The sequence below is a fragment of the Ambystoma mexicanum genome, chromosome 10, assembly GCF_040938575.1.
Source record: "Ambystoma mexicanum isolate Mex_15411 chromosome 10, UKY_AmexF1_1, whole genome shotgun sequence".
Taxonomy (NCBI): domain Eukaryota; kingdom Metazoa; phylum Chordata; class Amphibia; order Caudata; family Ambystomatidae; genus Ambystoma; species Ambystoma mexicanum.
In genome coordinates, this window is record NC_090932.1 from 54,702,485 (window position 1) to 54,718,775 (window position 16,291).

At 45.6% G+C, this 16,291-nt stretch overlaps 1 long non-coding RNA gene across 2 annotated transcripts; it reads right to left on the reverse strand.

Moving 5' to 3' along the window:
• Positions 1-285: 285 nt before the first annotated feature.
• Positions 286-9,040, reverse strand: LOC138491137 (uncharacterized). 2 transcript variants are annotated; one of them, XR_011275962.1, is made up of 3 exons: positions 4,199-9,040; positions 1,170-1,302; positions 286-914 (listed from the first exon to the last, which is right to left on the reverse strand). It is a non-coding gene; the product is annotated as an uncharacterized lncRNA (long non-coding RNA). The 2 variants fall into 2 exon arrangements; XR_011275961.1 differs by having other exon boundaries at positions 1,170-9,040.
• Positions 9,041-16,291: the final 7,251 nt, after the last annotated feature.

The window sequence follows — 16,291 nt, forward strand, 5'->3', positions numbered from 1 at the left end:
CAAAACAACACCTACTGGCCAATCGAGGCACTGGTTGATATAATCTACATCAAAAAATATTTTCGGAATGCCCGTGGTGAGAAGTAGCAGACTCAGGCATAAGGAGTAAACAGAACACAAAAGGGGGAGTGCTGCTACTATTTGGCTCAGCCCAAGTGCTTCCTCAAGGGGAGCAAACCGTTTTTGATGTATTGGGGAACCTTCCTACTTTAACTCAAGGAATGTATCCCAAAGTTAGTTGCCCATTAAATTGTCAAGGAAGAAAAACCACACTCACACAGAGGGGACTGTTTCATAGAATATGCTTAATTATATTTAGGACAAAAAATGAAATTTCCTTATAAACACCTGCATGTGCAAGACATTACTGGACTGCAAAAGAAAACATAGATTGGTGTCATAGACAGAGGAACAGCATCAATCATACTCTACTCTGAGGACTAGTCTAGTTAAAAGGAAAGACAAATTCACAACATAAACTAAACGGAAAGCATATATATTGAATACACCTCTTGGTTTTGCACCTAGGATTATTGAGTTGTGTGTCCAGATTCCAAGTATCTGGTGTATACATTTTAGTTAAATTACATAGTACATCATGAATTGTTCAAGTGCCTAGAAAGTTCCAGTGTTCATACATCTAACCAATCAATTTTACAGAAAGAGATTATTATAAAAGAATTCTAATAATCGTATGCCAACGTCGTCGGGGGTGAGATATGGTCACTCCACCAAATGATGTTTGAATCACATTGAAAATTCAATAAAAAAATGCCCATGGCATTGGGCTAGTAGTTCCCCCTCGCATGAACTGGATGTTTCGGCAGCAGTACCATCCGTCTTGAGACTGAGTAAGAGGCATCGCTTCATTTTTCATCATAGTAGCCGCCTTCTTCAGGGCAATTAAACAGCCCCTGTAACAAAATAAAAACCAAAAAAAGGAAAGAATAAATATAATATCCTCTTGGTACAGTGTGTTTCCTTTCTGGACATTGCTGGGCAAATTGGTAAGGGAAAAGGAAGCACTGGATGCTAAGAAGAAAAAAGATTTCTTACATGAACAAAATTTAGTGAAAGCTGGGCTGGTGAAGGGTCAGGGTAAGTGGATTGTAATAAAAAAACGTGTGCCTCTGACACACTGGGGTGAACGTGATAAGTAAGTGTCTCACCACAGATATCTAGTAGGAATTCTTTTCGAGTTGCATGCTTTCAGGCCGGAAGATTGCAAGTAGCAGGACCACTTTTTGCAGACTGGCGTGAGTGGGATGCGCTGAGGAAGGCTGCATCCAGGGTCACCAATCACTGAGTAAATGGAGGAGGGACAAAACAGAGGGGGAGAAAAGGATATGAGTTCAAGTTGTGAGTACCCCCTCTGAAATAAAGCAGGCAAAGGGGAAAGGAAGCCTCTGCCTGAGTGTCCTACAGTGCTGGACTCCAGGGCTAGAGCCTGGTTGATATAATGTCATGACCTCATTGTGTTGAGGGACGAGCCACGTAGTGTAATCGCACATCCAGTCAAGCGCAGACCATACCAAATTCATGGAACCCAACACGCAACATCACATCAGTAAAAGGTAAACGCAAACCTCGTGGACTCACCGCCACATGATAGGAGGCGGAGAGCACTGTGCGCAGAGGATCCAACGCGCAGAGGTAGACTTCAAGTAGCAATTTAGGGGGGATAGCACATAGTTGAGGTGCCAGTTGAAGTTAGGGGTGCACGTATGCAGATTAGCGGGGTGCAGCTGTCATTTACGTGGGTTCGCATGCAGATTTACTGGGGGCTAACTTGAGGTACAGACATGTAATGCATTTTTACGGGGTGCAGTTAGGATTTAGGGGGACTGTATGCATTGCCACCGGAGTTCTGCCCTGATTGCAGGGGACAGCCTGCAGTATTGCCGGGGTGCACGACTTTGCAGAGAGGATGGCGCAAAGGTTGGTAGAAGTGGCTGGATTGGCTTTGCGTGGGGGCAAGTCGTGAGCATTCCGTCTGCTACTTGTGCAGAGGGTTACTTTGCAGTCTAAATTTCATGAATACGTGGGGTGCGCATAGAATCCTTTATTTGGTTAACAAGGGGGGGGGTCTGTTCTGACGTGTAACGTTTTAGGGGCGGGACTACTTCCTGATTCTAGTAGGCCCAAGTAATTTCTTTTGTGTCCAAGGAAATACAAAAACACTGTAAATGTGAAGATGTACATGAAGTAGTTCAGACAAAAATAGAATCCTTTATGGCAGGGACGCGCAAAGTCGTTTTGGCGTGGGGGACTTTGCGGCATCTATGCACATTTTCTATGAATCGGGCCCTTCGTGTTTGACTTACTCAAAGGAATATTGGTCTCAAGGCCCAAAGTTCCTACAGAAACTACAGCCTGATTCGAATCTGAGAACCTCCTCGGAAAGAAAGGACACTCCAAAATCATTCAAGCTCATACGTTAGGGGGGCAAGGCCTTGGGAGTATTTGCTCTAACTATATAAAAGGAACTATAGACAGCACTGAGATTACAGCAGGAGAGAGTGAGTGAGTGATTGAGTGAGTAAAAATTGCGATTGCTTTACCTATTCCTTCAGCTGCCCATTTTGCACCTGTTTTGAGTGGGGTGAAGGTTGCACTCATGCTGCCTGAGATGCACTAAACTTCACTTTCATGTCACGTGGGTGAGGTACTTGAAATAATCCTGCTTGTGCTGCACCAAACATCATCTTTTTGTTAGCCACGCCTTCTCCCCAGACACTCCTTAAAGGTTAGCGTTGTTCCTATGTAAACTCAAAATATTACACATTGAGTGTAATAGTGCTCAGAGCTGGGGGTAAATGCTGCCAAACCTGTGATTTGGCGGACCCTTAAATGCGGCGGTAATAGCGTTACCAGCCCATACAAGGGTTACCGCCAAACTCGTGGTGACCCTGATTGAGTGAAGGGGCGTCAGCTAGGGTGACCAGGTGACAACATGCCATCTGTGTGACACTTTTCCAGTGCATATGGTTTTCTTTTAGGAAGGGTATCACGTGTACTAAATTGAAATGCAGGAATACTACAACTCCCAGGATGCATTTGTAGGGTAAATTAAAATACAGAACTAGAAAAATGGTCAAGTGAGGAAGCCAGACTATAAGACAAAGGGTTCTTGTAGCAGTGTTTTGGCTTGAAGCCACACATCCTCACATAGCTCTTTAATTTGTGTAACAACACTCAGCGTTTTCTCGATAGTGGTCTGTCAAAAGCCCACCCAAGGCCCAATATGAATGGGGATGACAGGTTATCTGTGCTGGCAGATGAATGGGGACATCATTTAGAATGTATTCAAGGAGGAGGGGAGAAGTTTAAAGTCACAGGGCCTCATTACAAGTTAGCCGGTCCGGATTTAATGGTGCCGGTAAAACCGTACTGCCACGGTTTTCTGGACCAGCTAACTACGTGTTCTGTGGCCAGGTCTGACCAGGCGGGCGTAACGCCACCGGCCGCAGACGTCTGCGGAAACACCGGCACCATTACCGCATGGTGCCGGTGTTTCTGCAGCCCCCATTCCACAGGAATGGGGAGTAATGGAATGCCGGCTGTAATGCCCTGGTAATTCTGGCAAGTCTGGCACCAGTAAATCCCCATGAGTCCGGCGGCAGCCTGTTGGTTTTACCGGCACGGCTACCGCCTGACTCGTAATGAGGGCCACAGACTTTGAAACAGCTGGAGCTGATGTCATAGGAAAGCAGTGACCTGATCCAAATAAGTCAATGGGTGAGCGAGGGGAGTTAATGAAATAGAGCACCTCTTATCACTTTTGAATCTTGTGAAATCCCAACAGCCTGGCAGAATGTAGATGGGGGCAAATAAATAACCCACTGCTGCTTATTTACACTTTAAAACAAAAAGAATATGCAGAAACTAAGCCCTCAATATCTTCTCTGCACATCTTGGCTTTTAGCACACATCATTCCATATTTTTATACAGTATTTGTATTTGTATTTTCTGAGCAGGATTGCATGGGACATAAGTAAAAGTAATGTGCTGAACTGGTTAAGCATCTCACGCATATCGTGGGCAACTCGGGATGTCTGTAATGTAACCTCTGAGATAAGCATGTGTAACAGAGTCACATGTTCTTAGTCATTGTTTTATGCAGGCAGGCAGCTTTTGCCCTGGATGATGTAGATAAAAGCAAAACTGCCTGCCAAAATGGAGAAACAACATACTCACAGTTCAACCACCCAATCCTAGGACCTGAGCAAGAAAAAACATACTGTTATTTAAGAGAGACTTCACTCGCAGTACACACACCGAATCCTAGGTACTGAGCATGAAACAACATCATTTTATTTAAGAGAGACATGACTCATCCTAGGAACTGAGCAAGAAACAACGTCATTTTAATCAAGAGAGACATCACTCATCCTAGAAACTGACCAAGAAATAACATAATTTTATTTAAGAGAGACATCAATCACAGTTTAATAACCGAAACCTAGGACATGAGCAAGTAAGATCATCATTTGTTTAAAGAGAGACATCACTCATCCTAGGGACTGAACAAGAAAGAACATAATTTTATTTAAGAGAAACATCACTGCTTGGAACAAACTCCCAGGTAAGTTCGAGGGATACTAGGAGTTTGCAGACTCTTGGAAGGCCCACCACCTTCCCCCAAAAGGAACGTAGACCCAGCCAGACAGCAAGTACAAACTGTGGTTTATTGCAGCCAAAACCAACAGGGATCAGAACAAGGATAGAAGAAATCCACAGACTTCTCAACAGCTCCTGGCTCGCAAGCCAGTTTTGTCCTGAAGTGGCGTCATAGTGACGTCACAACCTGGGCCCCTCTCCAGAAAACCTACTGGATTGATTGTGAGGCGCCTAATAACCTATATACTCCCCTATATGAGTCATTCTACTGGCTCTCACGTGTCAGTTGCCTGGCCTGGTCCATCCCCAAGTCACTATCTATAACAATGTTGCTGTGTGAGGGTCTTACCATTGGTTCTTGCCCATTGCTACCCACCCCTAGTAGTCTGAACTGTGATTGGCTAGAGCTTACGTCCCCAGGTCTGGGATCTGCAATGGTTCTCAGCTCTTGGTGTACCTTCTCAAGGTAATAAGAATAACTATGTGTCTGCATTGTAACTTGTGTGCATGACCTTATACTATGAGAGTGCTTGTTCATTTCGTGCAACACTTGTCTTACCTTGTAACATCTTTGTTGCAAGCTTCTGTCTGGTGGCGTGAGATAGACTCTCTGTCCCAGCTCTGGTTTTGATTTATTGTCTGAGTCGGCCGGGTCACGTGTTCAGATACCATGATTTGGAGCTTCTGCAGCTCTGAATTATGAGGAATTATTCGCATTTATTGCAGCTGGTGTTACTGTCGTTCAGAGAATGGAATGTCGTTCATATCTAGTTGCCTTGGCAGTGGGTCCTGTCTCACACATTTGCTCTTGTCCAGTGTGAATTCGCCTCAGCTCTTGCTGAGAGGCTTGTGGCCTGCTGTCATTTTCCTAAACCATTATGGGGTTCCTACAGAGGCCATGCTATTCTATATTCTCAATATGGAAGTCACACTTGGCTCTGTCAGGTCCCATAGGTGTTCCTGCAGTTCCATAAGGTTAATTGCACATAAGCATCTGCAAGCTTTGTTCAGGATTTCTTGCTTCTTGCAGTTTCAGTGTTGCTGCATTAAGCTAATGACAAAATAATAAAAGCAATGACAGTATGTATATGTATCTGTACGCTCGAGTTCTTCGTGTATTTGAGTGTGTGTTTATGTCCCGTTGTGCAGATGGCACGTGTGCTTCCAGTCTAACGCTGCTACGTCATGGTATCTCTACCGACGTCAGTGGCTTGGCTTCTCAGCGCTTTAGCCAATACTGTCAATTGAGATCTCTTTAGTTGCAGCCTGAGGCTCCTCGCCCACTCGGGGAGATGTGTAGGGCTGGCTGAGTGGGTACATCTCGACATACTTTTCGATTATTGGAGCACTAGGAATTGGTCCGAAATAGTATGGGTATTCACAATATCTCCTGGCCTTTTTCTGTATAATGTACCTTATAGGAGGTGAGGAGGGGGCGAATTTGCCTATCCCTCTTCTGTCCCCCCTCTGGTCGACTTTTCAACCACATCCTTATATGACAGTCCTTTTGCTCTGGGCTGCCATATCTTCATTACTCCTCTGAGGTGTCCCTAATAGTTTGTGTGATATCAAATGACCGTTGCATGTAACAGTATACTCCCTCGGGGTTGCACCAAACCCACTTCCCTTCTTCCCTTCATAGAACTTTGAATCATGTGGATTGTCCATCTTGATAGTTCCTGCTGGAAATAGTTCACATTGTTTGATCTTCAATATCAGCATGTCTCGTTCTGCAACAATCACATCCTCTGTTCCCCCTATGTTCACGTCCATCAGGATCTGCATTCCAATAGCCTCTTCTGTTGTTTTATTACATCTTGCCATGCAGATCTTGATCCCACACACTGATGCTGCTCTCAGCATGAGGGCTCTCGCTAACACCTCCAGTCCGTCTGACAGCCATGATGGCATCCATGACTATATGTAAGCCAACCAGCTCTTGTCCTTCCCTGTTCCTGGTGCTTCATCCTCCATCTTCGCATGCATCTGTGCCAACTGTGCAACTGCATCTGAGAGGGTTCCATTATCTTCGTCGTTAGCTGGTATGAATGTACAATAAGAACTCCCTATCTTTGTGCAAACCCCTCTTCCATCGGCACAAGGAGATCCAGAACATATCTATTCTGGAGCGCCACCAACCTTATCGCTCGGAGCTCTTTTATGGTGTTGAACCCATTCACTGTAGAGTTAATCATTAAAATCAGATCCCAACGAGGGATCTGCAACAACTTATCATGTGTGTCTGTCTGTATTCCTGGTATTAATGATGCAAAGAACATCTGTGTTCTGCTAGACAGCCTGTGCTCTTCTGGGATCTCGAACTGTGCCGTTTCTGATGCTTCTGAAAAGTAATTCCCGCCTCTTTTCACTCTGCTCAATCTGGCTTGCTTCTCCGTCTTCTCTACCTGGGCTGTTGGTGCCACCTTCACCAACCTCTTCCTTCTTTTACTGTTGTTCATCTTTGGGAAGTCATCGAGCTTCACATCTTTCTTGGGTACTACCAACAAAGGCATGTTGATGTGCACCAACGAGCATACTCCTCCCCACTCAGGTGGCAGCTTCTCATACATCTTTGAACCACATCCACAGCAGTGCTCCATCAGTACTGCCATTCCTGCTCTCATTGCTGCAAGTTGTTCAATTGTTTTTCATCGTACATTCTCACCAACTTCAACATCGCCATTGTTCAGATAGCACAAGGCTGGCATCTTCAGGGGAATTATTGGCCTTGGTCTCCACCCATGTCAGCAACTTTGCGCTTGCATCCCATTCCTTCAGGCACTTGTCATTTTCTTCCTGCACCTTTGTCATTGCTGACTGTGCTAATGTCAGTGCCTTGCTTCCCACCACTCCATCTTGCCATCCCTCGTTAGTGAATACTCGTCCATACACCAATATCTGTGGTCTTTCCCATAATCCAGGCTCTCCTCCTATCTCTTTTACTCTTGTCCAGGGACATAGCAATTCCTTCAGTGAGATAGTCTTCCTTTCTCTGGTCCATCAGTTATGTACCGCAACCCTTCGTCTAGCTGCCAATAGTTGTTTGTCATGTCCAGTGTCTTTATATAATTGTCTTCATATTGGAAGGTTCCTTTGGACATCCATCTCAATGTTGCTGTTCTCCCTTGGAATCTTCCTCGCATTTGCACCATCGTGAGATACATCAGGCACTGTGCTCTTGCTATTGGTATTTCAGTTGCTATGAATATGTTCTGGAAGCACTCATGGCATAGGGGATAGAAGAGCAGACATAATAGCTTTCCCCAGTGGTCTCCTTACCTACTTTGGTCATATGTTTATACCACATGTTGTTAGATACTCGTGCTGTGTCAGTGAGATACATGTCAACTCCCTTCATGTCTGTGTCAACACTGCGCTTACATCTTCTTATCTTATCAGCAGTGTTTTCTCGTCCACCTGACATGGTCGTCCCTCCTGCTTGGGTCGGGGGAATGTTAGTAGAGGGTACATCGGTAGCGCTAACAACAACGTATAATTGCCAAAATTCAAATCCCATCAAGCCACTGGGAATTAATAGACACAACATGATAATAATGTTCTTTATTGTTTCTTTCATACACACTTACGCTGCTTGGTCCATACAGCCTGATGATAAAGTTGCCTGCCTGAAGAAGGTGTTACTGTGTTAGTATTTGTCAGTACCCTCAAGCTCCCTGAACTAAATAGTCACTAATGGCGAAGGCAAAGACCTCCTCCCAGACATTTCTTACTGAGGCGTCTCTCAATATAGGCATTACTGGGAATTTGCTCAGTTCAAGTTGTGGTTATGCTTGGGCCAAGTATTCTACAAAAACAAGGAAATATATTTCAGGGGAATGTGCTCTTAATCATCTGGGTCTCCTTGTATAATGCACAAACTGGTTAGAGAACATTTCATGGTGATGGGTGGAAGGTAGCATCAGGAAAACACCCTATACGACCCTCAAAACATTCACGTAGACCTCTGTGTATGAAAAGAAAAATAACAAACGGACAGTGTTTAATTCATCAATCTGTACAAGTGTTTGAGTGGCCACTTCTGCTGCTTGGGATTGCCCAAGCATGGGGTGGCCTTGTCTCCCTAACTCGGTGAAGTCCGCACGCACTTGTAGTTCATCAAGGTCCTGAGCATTGGCCCTGTCGGTCACTGATACTCTGTTGCCAGGTGAGACCACTGTTTTGTAGGGCTTGACGTCTTGAAGATGATTCCAAATGGACTTCCCTACTCATTTAACAGCTCTGTCTGCGACCTCTTCCACGACATGAGGTCCTTAGAATCTAGGCGCACTCCAGCACCTTACAAAATTACGCAGGAGGACAATGTCTCCCACTTTCACTAAATGCTTTAGTTAATTGTCTTGTGCTTTGTCATCGCAGTCAATCTCTTCGTTGTCATCTGGGACCCCCTGGATCAGCTGTATCTGGCGAGAGATAAAAGAAGCACTAGAAACCAGAGAAGTGATGTACTCATACATTTCCTGTACTAACACAGCTACACTGTTCTCACAATCTTTCAATGCCCTTGTGGAGGAGCCAGGGGAAGATGCATGCGCTGTCCTGTTACCACCTCGTGGGGCGTTAAATGGTGGTCGGACCCTGGCTTAGTGTGATATTCAAACAAGGCCAATGGTAAACAATGAAGCCAGTTTTTTTGGTGCTCTGCTGAGTTTTGGCTATGCCCTCCTTTAGGAGTCCATTCAGGCGTTCACACACCCCATTTGCTTGTGGGGTGTATGCACAGGCAAATTTATGCTTAATGGCTAGCAGGGTCATTATGTGTTGAAACAGCGAATTAGCGAAATGAGGGCCGTTGTCAGACCGCAGGACCTCGCACACGCCCGATCTTGGGGAAACCTCCCTGATCAGAAATTTAGCTGCACCAAGGGCATTGGTGTGGGAACAGGGCCCAGCCTCTATCCATCTAGAGAATGGGCAGACAACCACTATCATGTAGCAATAACATTGTCAAACTTTAACCATGTCCACGTAGTTCACATGGAGATGCAGAAATGGGCCTATGGGTCTTGCTTTGGCTCCTCCCACAACTCTTAAAGTATGTCCTGCTGTAAACTGCTGGCAAGTCAAGCAATTGCTAATGAAATCATCTACATGTTCATTCAAATTTGGGCAAAACCATGTTTCTCCAATGCGCGTAGTAATGACCTCCTTCCCTGTGTGTGCTGGATTATACAATTTTGCTAATGTTGTCTTCAGCAATGCCAATAGCATGACCACTTTCCCTGTGTTGTTCTGTCGCCATAGGGCATCTGTCGGAGACATGGAGCATCCTCTCTTTTTTCCATAGCTCTTTCTCTTCCTGGGATGCAGCTCCCTGCAGTTCCATAATCTGTGTCTCTGGTAGTACATTGTAACCATGGGTGGACTGGGAACTAAAGAAGGCCATGGAAATATTTATTGGGGACCAAAAGAGGCCCTGGAAATAATTTTAAAAGTGGCCCTATATGACACATTTTCAGCAAGCCCAATGCTTTTCCTATGTGAATATTTGGAAATACCAAACCAAAGAGGCCCAGGGTGCAGAGGCCTACTGGGAAATCTCCACAGTTCCCTATAGGCCGCCCCCACTGATTGTAACATTCCCTCATCACTATGTTCCTCCCTCCTCCCTGAGCCTTGGTCTCTCCTCCAGTTCCCACAGTTGCCCAAAATACGCTGCACACCTTGCCTCATAATCTGCTGCTTCATTCCCTCTTGAAATAGGGTCTTCGCCTTTCGTGTGGGCCTGGCCCTTCACTAGTGCTACCTGTTTTGGACATGCAGTTACTTCAATCAATTTGCCTTATAAAAGCACATGCTGCACTGGGGTTCCATCTGCTCTTCTGAACCCCCTCCTGAGCCATCGCATCAGTCCTGAGTGTACTGTTGATGTTACGTAAGCGGAGTCAGAATAAATTTTCACATATTTCTCTACGCTGTTTTCTAGTACTAATATAAGAGCCATTAGTTCTGCTGTCTGTGCTGAATAATGGGATGGTAGCCGTGCACTCACAACTACCTCGCTTGTCCCATCATGTTTCAGTCTTACTACTGCAGTCCCAGTACGTCTGATCCCATCAGTTTGATCAATTGTCGATGAACCATCAATCTACAGCACGTCTCCCCATTAGAGTGCATCTTGATATGGTATGATATGATATGATAGTTTATTTATATAGCGTCCATACACAATGTGTTTAAAAGTGCTTCAAGGCAAGGGAGAGAACAAGGGAAAAAACAATGACATTCTTACAGGCCATGAACAGTAAGGATGTGAAATTAACTATCGTACTCGGCTTGACGACATTTCAGATAGTGCAAGAGCTAAGACATAGATAAGGAAGGGAGGGGCAGCGTGGGAAGGAAATGGAAACAGACAGGCAACTACCGCACTAGGCCTGACAACATTTCTGGTAGAGCCGGAAAAAAACAAGAGGTGAGGGAGAGGGTTGCAGAAAGGTAGGGGAGGAACAAAACAAGCAACTATCATACTAGGCCTGACGCCATTTCAGATAGTGCTGGAAGGCGGGTGGGGAGGAAAAAAACAGTAAGGGGGACAGGAGGAGACAGACGAGGTTGCTATCATACTAGGTCCAGGGACAACTCTGATATAGTAAGTGCATAGAAGAAAGAATCTTCCTCCACTTTGCATGTCTCACAGAACATCTCTATGTTTTTTGAGCAGTCATGTGCATAGTTCTCTGCCTTGAGAACATCTGCCAGGAATAGTGCTGGGTTTACAGTCTTGCATCTTACTATCTTCAGTCCTATATTCGATAATATTACTTCATAACCTGATGCTCTCTGTGTGGTCAGGGTGCTTTTTGGTTTATGCAGTATCTGAAAGAGGGCGTGTTCCACGTAAAGAGTAGTGGTGCACCCTATTGTCACTGCTGATGACTTTTCCACTACGAAGGCTGCAGCTGCCAAAGATTGTTCGCACGAATAATGTCCTCTCATCAATCGGTCAAGTTGTCCACTGTAATAAGCAAATGGCTTATGGCCCATGCTTGCCTTCTCTGTCAGTACCACCTTCATCACTACACCGCCAGTGTGTGAAAACAAGAAAAACTCCTTTTTGTAGTCTGGGGTCCCTATCATTGGAGCTGTACATATGGCTTCCTTCAGTTCCTCAAAGGCCTCAGTCATCTCTATGGTCCATGTCAGTGTCTTTGTTCCCCTTTGTGCCTCTTTCAGTGCACTCAATAGTGGCCTGGTGTTTGTACTGTAGTGAAAGACCCATGCTCTGCTGTAACCCCAAGAACTGCTGCATTTCCCTGTCGTGGGCTGGGGTGTTTTACGTATTGTCTCTGCTCTCTTTGGGGCAATGTGTCGACCGTCCTTAGATATCATCTGTCCAATGTACAGCACCTGCTTCTGGAAATAATGTAATTTGGACTTTTTCACCTTGTACCCCTTGTCAGCTAACAAACTCAGCATGTGTACTGACTCCTCTCTGTGCTGATCTTCTGACTCGCTGCAAATCAAAATGTTGTCTACATACTGCAAAACTGTGCTTTCTGTTTCTATGTTTCGTAGATCCATCTGTATCACTCTGTTAAAGATGGATGGTGACTCGCAGTACCCTTGTGGCAAATGAGTGTGTTTCCACTTTTGGTTTTGGTAAATAAAGCTGGTTAGATCTTATGAGTCTGGGTGTAGTGGCACTGAAAAGAATGCATTATTTAAATCAATGACCATGAAACAGGTGGCTTTCACTGGAATGCCACACAAAATTGTCACCGGGTTTGCGCCACAGGATACTCTGCTTCTACAATGTGGTTAAGAGGTCTTAAATCCTGAGTAAAATGACATGACCCGCCGTTGGCCTTGCGCACGGCATACACTGCTGTGTTTCATGGAGGTTCTGATGGTACCAGAATGTCTCTCTCAATGAGGGTGTTAATTGTCTCATAAATGCCCTCATCTGCCTACTTGGTTAGGGGATACTGTTTTACTCACGGCAAAATCAATCCTGGTTTCATTTTAATCTTCACTCCCCCTATACTCTTTATGCAGCCCACGTCATAAGGACTTCCGGTCCATAAACTGTTTGATACCTTGACCATGTCCTCTTCCCAAAATGATGGTGGTGCTGCCAGCGCCATTACTAATCTCTGTGGCACCTCTCTGTAATGGATTTGTAACCAACATTTTACACTCATTTAGACACCACCTCCAGTTCCTTTCTCTCCTCCTTGAACAGCTCCTCATCTGTCACTGGGGTCAGCCTGCACCACTCTGCAACTGCAATTACTGCTCTCCATGCTCTCCCTGTGTCTTCTGTTGCATGTACTGCAATCCAATCGTCTCTTGCCAACACTACTTCTATTTCTATGGACACTGTCGTCCCTTCTGGCTCATCCAATGGTGTCTTTGGCCTAAACAGGTATTCGTTTGGAACTCGCAACACCTTCACTGCAATGCCCGGCATCCATGTAATGGCAATGTCAGTCCCATATTGAAACATCTCTGGGTCCACTGGCACCCCCCTCTGTACCGTGTGTCCAAAATATGCTTGGATGATCTGTTTTACATTTAACATGTGTATACTTGGTGTTGAGCACACTATGCCTTTGTGTGTGAATGAAATAGTCATGTTTAGTCTGCTCATAATGTCTCATCCCAGTATGTTTAAAGGTATCTGTCGAGAGTACAGTAAAGGTAGTGATAAGTGTTGATCTCCTATAGATAGTGAGAGGTTATCAGTAAAAGGAACCACTTCTCGAGCCCAAGAGAATCCTTCAGTGTTCATGGCATCGCCTGACAATTTAAATGTCCCTTCCCTAATAAATGAACTAGTCGGCCAATTGTCAACAAAAAAGGAAAGCGTTTTGTCACCCATCGTCACCCCTATGCGAGGTCCTCTGCAGGGTTGGGTGTGATCGACAGGATGGGACACATCAAGTTTGTCTGTGGACAGTCCTTTTGAGGGTACATAGATAACCCATTTCTGGATGTTCCCCATCATGGTAACTCCTCCCAGTCATCGAACTGGCACGGTTGTCACTGTGTCCACGTGTGCTGGTGTGTCATCACCCTTTATTTGTGCTAGCTGTTGTGTGCTGCCCCTTATCTGTGGTGCTTGAAAATACTGTGGCAGTGGTGCTGCCATCTGTGGTATCTGTATCTGTACCTGTGGCTGTGCTGGTGCATGTGGTTGTACTTGTGGCATCTGCTGATATGTGCCTTGTATCTGCCCTTGTGTCTGTTGATGCTGTACATAATAATCTTCTTGGCCTCCTTGATATGGCTGCTGGCCTTGCTCTCCCCAATTCTGTTGTGTCCCTCTAAATCGGCACGGCCATGAAATGTGTCCTAGCTGACCGCAAGTCCAGCACTGTGGTGGCTCCCTCCCTTGTCCTGGAAAACCCCTTGACAAATCCCCTGGGTTCTCCTGCATCTGCTCTCCATATCCCCGAAATCCTCCTGAAAACCTGCCTTTGTTGTGATGCATCTGTGGCCCAAAGCCACGCCTCCTTTGTAAACCTCCCCTTCCTCTGAATCCCTTCTGTGGGCTGCACCGCCTCATGTCCCCTCCTCCCATGGTTGGTGCAAACTGTTGTGATTGTTGATAATGCGGCTGTGCCTGTGGGGTGGGGCTGGGTATAGCTGCCCCTTCCATTGGATACTTTGATAGCTTCCATTTGCACTAGTTTGTTCTCATCTGCCTTCCAATCTTCTGCTCTTTGCTTAACCTTGTTCTGCCACAATCTACAATGGTGTACTATTGTGAGCTTTATTTCTGGCCATCCCTTGACTTCCCTCCCCACCAATTTCTTCAAACTCTTCTATACTGGCTGTGGTAGTCCCTGCACTGAAATATGATAAAATATTGCTATTGTTTTGTCCCAACGCTCTCGAGTTTCGAGGCGCCAAAGCTCTTGAATCTCCTGAATGTACTGTATCGGACCTTCATCTTCCCTCATTTTGTGTGATGTAATCGCCCCAATGTCTGATGTGTCTGGGTATTTTGTTCATAATTCTTGCCATACTGCTGCCCTGCAGTTTGCAAATGGCGCGCCATCATGCTCTGTGTTCTGTGTCGTCAACCCTGGGAACCCCGCCCTCTTGCAGCTGGGGCCTCTTCAGCTGCGTCCCCTAATATTGATACTAATAGTCCCTTTACGTCGACCACTGCGAGCCTGTGACCAGCTGTCATCTTCTCCATTTTATACATCCATTTCTCTGCTCCCTCGTTCAATGATGGTAACCTACACCTCACATTCTCCTTGTTTGTGTGCCTCCATGGCACATAATGAGGTCTCGCCCCTCCTTGCTCTAATAGAGTCATCTGTCCATATGCCATCACCTCCTCAGGTGTCCTTCTGCTCAGTCTAATTTGTCAAGGCCCCTCTCGTCCTCAATGTCTGTGCATATATCTGCTGGTTCCAATGTGGGTACGCTTCTGTTATCGTCATAAGCTCTAGACAATCGTCCTCATGAACAAGTTATCGCTGTATCCCCCTCCTATGTCCTGGGGGATCTCTTAGTCTATTAACATATGTGTTGTGCGCGGTGCACTTGTCGTTCGTCTGCTGTTCTTGCTCTCCGGGATTGACCCATCCTTCTCCTTGTCTGTTAGTCCTAAATTCCCATGATGCCTGTTTGTCTGTCCGCGTGGATTGAGACCGGCCTTGTTCCCCCCCTCATCCTCACTGTGTTTGTCGTCATTGTCAGATCCTCTGTCCATGTTACTACAAAAATCGTCAGCAAAACTTACGTCTCTTCGATGTCAAGTCTGTGTTTCATGCTAAGATCCTGCTTCACTTCCTTCTGTCGCGCTCCTGCCTCAGGAATTTGTGCTATCTGGCTCAGCTCGTCAGTCCTCTCTGCACCTATTCCTTTCCCTATCCAACGCTGCCTGCGTCTTCACTACCCTTATTGCTTATTCGTCTTCCTCCCTGCATGCTTGTTCTCTTGCCAGTCTGTCCAATTGCAACTTCCTCCATTCACTCTGTGCTAACTTGTGTTTTTCTTGCTCTACTATCTCTCTCTCCGCCTCTCTGCCTTCTCCAGTTCTCGCTCCCTTTTCTCCATCATTTCCCTTTCTGCTCTCTTCCTTTCCTTCAGATCCCTTTCCATCATTTCTGCTCGTTCCCTTTCCAAATGCTCCTGCACCTTTCTGCTTATCCTCTTTAGTGTATGGTGGTGGTTTATATGTCATGTTTGAGTTCCTCTCTTCTGCCCTTAGTTCACTCATTGGATACATTCCCTCTTCATCATCTGTGTCATCAGATACTACACTTAGAGGGGCAGAGAGAGGTGCATAGGGTGTGTCCCTTGGTCCTTCACCTCCTGCTGGCTTAGCATCCACTGATGCCTCACGGTGTCCCCCTCCCCTTCCTGAAACATGCGCCACAACTCGAATATGGCCATGCGTTTGGTCAACTTCTTCCCCTTGTAAGCATGGTTTTGTTAATTTACCTTCTGTACTTTTGTACCATTCTATGTTATATTTACAGATTTTCTCCAGAAAAGACAGCAGTGTCTTACACAAATGCTGAAGGGGAGTAATCCCCCCACTGTTACCTTGATACATTTCAATACCTCTAACCTGACCCCAAGTCGAGGGTTTCAATAATACGCTGTTCAGGGATTCAATTCACAAAGCAATGGTAATACGTTACAGTCTCTACGAGCCTCTCTGGCTCTACAACTTATCAGCCATGC